This window comes from Ailuropoda melanoleuca, chromosome 5 (genome assembly GCF_002007445.2).
Source record: "Ailuropoda melanoleuca isolate Jingjing chromosome 5, ASM200744v2, whole genome shotgun sequence".
NCBI lineage: Eukaryota > Metazoa > Chordata > Mammalia > Carnivora > Ursidae > Ailuropoda > Ailuropoda melanoleuca.
The window spans coordinates 118,450,882-118,457,083 of NC_048222.1; the positions used below are offsets into that span (position 1 = coordinate 118,450,882).

At 33.7% G+C, this 6,202-nt stretch overlaps 1 pseudogene; it reads right to left on the reverse strand.

The window, feature by feature from the left end:
- Positions 1-833: 833 nt before the first annotated feature.
- Positions 834-2,437, reverse strand: LOC100476468 (annotated as a pseudogene).
- Between the last annotated feature and the right edge of the window lie 3,765 nt (positions 2,438-6,202).

A 6,202-nucleotide genomic window follows, 5' to 3' on the forward strand; every position in this document is an offset into this window, starting at 1 on the left:
TCCATACTGATTCTTAATCTCCTTTGATCCCCCTCCATTTAGCTTCTAAGAAATGACTTCTATATTTCTGCTTATTACTTTCAGATCCATTTCCAAATGGTCTTGCTATGCTTCTGCACGTGTACCACCTAACTTGTCCACATTCAGAGTGATCTTATAAAGGAATGAGCTATCAATACTGCACAATTATTTTGGAGGGACATGAAAAGGATTTTAGCACTATGACTTACGCTAGACCAAAAAATATATAATATTCTCTAACAGTAAGTTTCCCCAAGAGTAACTTAAGCAATTGTGTAATGATCTTTTGCTTTTATTTTTTGTCTAAATGTTTTTATTTGAGACAAATAGCTGCACCACATGAGAGCTTACCTTCCTCACTCCAAATTAAAACAGAGCATAATAGTGGCAAATGTCATTTGGCAGGACAGTCTCAGTATGGGAACATCCTTCCGCCCACTGTGGTTAGGCAACTTTATTCCTCAGCAGTCATTCTTACACAAAATATGAACCCCCAGAAATACTAAGTCACACAAAAGGAAGTGGTCTTAATTTCATGTGTGGGGCAGTATGTTCTATAAATGCCAAAATATAGAAGCACAAATGCAACCCAGTCTTTAAAAAACAACAGCAGCAGCAACAACAGCAACAACAACAACAACAACAACCAGTCGAAGAATTTTCATCCCTTCTTACTCCTGTAATAAAAAGTAGTGCTAGGGTCTGATATCCAGATTTCGTTTTTATCCTGGCCATTTACAACGTGTTTCCCCATCTGACTTGCATCATTAGGGTTATGGATAAAATTTCATTCACTTTGAAGAGAGGTATATCTACTCCTTCCTCCTCTTCTTGCCTTCATGAATATGTTCCTGAGGCACCTGTTATCTAAGGGTCTTTTAGAGCCACTATGCTGTTGGCTTCTTCCAAAAATTTGTCCAAACCAAAAGGATCTTCCTCGAACTGAACTGGTCCTTCTAGGCCTTTTTGCCTATGGTCTGAACCAGAAAACTCCTTATCAGGAACAAAACTGTTGGTCTTTATTCTGGTTTCTAGGTTGTCACCATACATGTCCTTGTCCAGAGTTTTACTGGGATGAAAATATTCTGGGCCATATCTTTACCAGCTCTCCAGGTTTAATCATAAACCTTGTAAATTTCATCTTCTCTACCTGCAAAACCACTGTCCACACCCTTAGATTAGTTGAAGAGCCTTTGGTCATACTGGACTTCATTGGACTTCTGAGGATTGGGCACACCAGGAGCAATGATTTCACTGAAATCTCAATTTCATATCTCTGTAGTTTTAACCTCTTATCAGGAGCTGTCCTGGAAAGATTCCCCCATTGTGTTGTCTCTCTTTTTACCTGTCATGCTGGATTTCATCCTTCTCATGTGCCTCCCTATCTTCTTTTCCCACATGGGTTTTGATCCCAACTCTTCTCTCTCTGGCTTTCTGGGCATTTCTCTAAGTTTCTCTTCATGTTTCTCCTTTTCTTTTTGAACCATATTTCTCTCTACTTGAACCCATATTTCTACAGCTTCACAAGCCACCCAATAAGCAATATAGAGGGCTTCAGCCTGCTTGGCAAAGTTTTTGTTGATGTGAACTCTCTGCAGCCCTCTTCCATGAGCAGCCAGACATATGTCTAATTGAATTGTATAATACTTTGCATGTTTCCAGTCTGAAATACAAGGAGGAAACTTCCACTCTTGTTGTTCCTTCACGGTCCTCTTTTGGCTAGGAGAATGCATGTCAGGTGTAGGAGGAGAAGGTGGTTCTCGGGGAATTTTCTTATTAATCTTGAAACTTGGAGGTTCCACTGGATCTTTCTGCATTTCCACCATCCAAGTAACTCTCTGTTTAGCTCCAGAGTTGAAAGCCATTCCTTATTGAGATGGTGTGTGTCAAATATACTGAGCAGGAGCCAGTTTTTCAGCTGCTCGAACTGTCATGGCTGCAGCAACCTTCTGTGATGTAGTTTTTTCTAGGGTTACCATTTTCTTTTCTGTTATCTCTTTAATGGCTTCTTCATCAGGTCTTTGCAGTTCCAGGTCATCTGCATTCATGACTTCCTTTGGAACCAGGTCAGTGTACTTGCTATAAATGACTTTGTCTTTTGACTGACCTTGCCGAGCAATTGCATCATATTTAATTTTTCCTTCAGCATCCACCTGACTGGTGCATTTGACATTTTTTTTTCTTTCATCCCATATCCAGTGGATACTGGGCTACGTGGATCTCTGGAAAAGCACCTCCATCTCCAAAATCCTCTAATAACTGAGGTATTCAGCCTTTCTGGTATCCATATGGGGGAGGTTCTCTAGGAGGAGACCAGTGAGGTCTGTCATGATCTCTGGGATCTTGTCTTTTCTTCAGCTTCAAGTTGGTCCTGAGATAATTGAGTAGGTATGGGTAAAAAGCTGGTGAGTGCCATCTTCTTCCACTTAATCGAGCATGAACTGTACTGATTTTTAAAAAATGTTCTCTACTGTTGATACCTATGGTCTTCAACATATACACTCATAATTATATTATAAACGTATTAGCTTTACTGAAGCCATTTTACCAATATATTGTTTTTCAAAAAAATAAAAATTCTAGTCTTACTGGTTTACTGACCTTTTAATTTTTCTTTTCTGTTTCTTCCTTTATTTTAACATATTTTATACAGAATCAGGGACAAGGGTTGAAATGTGACATAAATTTTCTGGAAGTAGATTGTCTTGGTTGGAGAACATAAATAAATCCTAGTACTATAATTTCTTTTCCAATTGAAGTAGGAAAAGGGTACATAAGTTAAGATTATGAGATACAAACTAAATTTTTATAGTGTTAAATTTTTCCCCCTTATTTTGGTTTTTGTTGCTTTCCTGTTTTGTGACTAAGAAGAAAAGTGAAGGATGCTTAGAAGCAAAATCAGCTATAGGGAGTGTGAGATCATTAGTATAAAAGAAAGAATAAAAACAACTACCAAGCTAAAAAAGGTGGGGAGGGCAACAAATGCTTAGAGAAAGATAATAAACTAGTTTTTTAGAACTAGGGTCTAGAAAAGTGAAAAATTCAGAATAGCAGATATGTGATTGATAAAAATTAACATACAACTTAATTTTGAATATTACTACTCATAATTTTCTGCCCTTGTTCTTACAAAATCATTTTTTTCTTAGATAATATTCAAACTGAAAATAGTTTTCTATAGTGAATTAGGTGCTATGCATAGCATGGAACTGGGGATGGTGTGCACTGGTTCATTGAATTTACAATCCAAGTTAATATTATTGTGTAATGCTTCGGTGAGTATGGTATACCTAAGAGGCAAATAAACTCTATCAGGCACCGAAGTGTCATTTGCTGTACCAGAAGAGGTAACAGAAATGGAACCCCAATGTTCTGGAAGAAAATGTTTGCCTCTCATGGGTGATCACTGGAAACTAATTTGCTCATGGTAGGATTGGATGATGATTATGTCAGTTTTTCTTTACTTCTTCATGTTAAGGGTGCAGGATCACAAAATTACCATTTGTACACTTGGGAAAGCCAAAAATAACATTCAAATATAAAAAGAAAGCATACGTACATACATACAGTAATATGTGACCAGAAAAAAATACATTGTGAAAACTCAAATTTAGTGTTTTTCTGATACACTTAATTTTTTACTTCAGTATTAGAAGAATTTGTCAAATATAGTTATATGTATAGGGGACTGACTGTTTCTTGGAATACTCAATTAAAAAAAAAACTATGAATTTATGGACAGGAACAAGAAACCGTAATCTATTTGAATTTGAAATTTACATTGGGGATGTATATATAAATCCAAGAGTAAGCTTAATTTAACTTAAACCAATATTATTTAGATCCTTCAAACAAAGAGGTTTTATAACTAAAACAAAAATTTTAACATTGAGAGTATGTATTCTGTTTAACTATGGACCTACTCCTTGTAATATTTTTTCACTGATTTTCTGAGACAGAGATCCCCAAAGGCTGGGGCCATTTATCATTCTTTCTTGTATACCCATGTGATGGGTAGCAATAAATGAGGAGAGAATATTGCTTGAATTATTTAACAAAATGTTCAGATAATTTCCACCCAGGAATAAAAGGGTAGAACTAACATGCATAACATAACTACTATTAGATAGCAACTCTGATAGGTTATTTACATATGATGTCTTGTTTAATTGTAAAACTTCTTAGAAGTACATGTAATCTATATATTATCACTTTGGAATGTGAAGCTTAAATAATCATCTAAACATCATCTGTATGTTGTGTGAACATGCTGTTTACACTTCGTCATGTCTACTACTCTTTATTTTTTTCTTTAAATATATTATAGAAATTAAGAATAATTGGGACTTAGAAAAAAAAGATTATAGGAAAGTAAGTTTGAGCATGTAGGTAAGAACCACAACACATATGAGTGTAAAAATTTCATATAGGTATATTTGTAAGGCAAAGAAGTTCATAAAATAGTATTTTTTAAATGGGTGATATCATCAAAATTCTATGAGAAAAATTCAGAAAAGTATACTTACACATTTTTCACTACTTATAATAGTATAAACCCCAGGAGGTAATGTATGCATTTGCTTGAAAATATAATTTATTTTCACTTACATGAATAATGTCTTTAGAAGGATTTCAAGATGTAAAAAATATATAATTAATTTAATGATTTTATATTTACTTTTTAATACTATCTTTTCTAATATATTTCACACTGCTCTAATGTTTTTATATGAAGTAAAAATTTAATTGATTCTTGGAATATCATATAAACTGCCTTTAAAAACTTATATTTTCAAGATTTATCTATTACAAAGTGGAATAAAAGAACTTTGTGAATAACACATAAATGTGATTGTTTAATTTATTAGAGCATATTTAAAGCATTCAATAGCAGTCAGAAAAGCTCATAAAATTATAGCAACTGTAGATATATGGATGCCATTGTTCTAGAAAGTAATTCTAAATCAGCATATTTTATTACTTGCCAATCTCAATAGCTAAACTTTATAACAAGTAATTTTTCTTTTCTATTACCCTTTATTTTAACTCCTAGTAAAGGAAAATACAGATTTTATACTTTGACAGTATACCTGTTTATTCCGATGTTTAACCAAAATCATTAAATGTAGATTTCCAAGTATACTTAATGGGTACTTAGTAGAAATAATGAGCTCCTTAAATATCCCTACTGTAAGCAGCTGATTTTTACCATTTCTACAGTTTCAATAAATACCCATTTCTACTTACCTAGAAGAAACAATTTCTTGCAAATCAATTCTAAATTCAAATGTATGTTGATCTTATTTACTAAATCTTATTTAACAATAAATAGTAACAACCAACTCTAACAGCAACAATAATAAAATTTATGACTTGGCTGTTCCACCATTTAATTGGATATAATCTTTAATTACTGAAACTAGTTACCATCTATACAAAATCCATTCTAACTTTTGTTTGTGGCTTCTATATTTTACTGCATTATTTAAACAACCTATCATCAGCATTAACAGAAGTATGATTAAAGCACATACGTTGTTTCATTGAATGGATATATTGAGAACAAAAATTAACTCAACTTTGATTTTTTTTTTTAATATTTCAAACAAATGAACCAATTCATTGCTGGCTTAAGTACTTCCATGAACTTAATCATAATTATTAGCATATGTTGCCTGACTGAGGAGTGCTGGCTGATAGAGGAGTATCATAATGAATGCAAAATAAATCCAAAGGTATTTGTAAAATATGTATAAACTGTTATCATCCAGGATTTTTGATAATTATCTTCTATTATAAGAAGAGCTAATGGGCACTTTTATCAATTATCTCTGAGGTTTCCAAAAGTCCTAATATATATATAATTCTGGGTATCAGAGATGTTAATTAAATTGCTCATTTTTAAAAAAATGTATTTATTTATTTTAGAGAGAGAGAGAATGAGCGGGAGAGGGAGAGGGAGAGTCAAGCAGACTCCATGCTGAGCGGGGAGCCCAACACAGGGCTCAATTTTATGACCCAAAGATCATGATCCAGCCTAAACCAAGTTGGATGTTTAACCAAATTTGCCACCCATGCACCCCTTAAATTGCTCAAGTTTTAACAGTTTGCAGGTGGAGGGGTCAGGACATGATTCCAGACATCACACAATGTAACATTTGTGAACATTTGTTCATGTGTT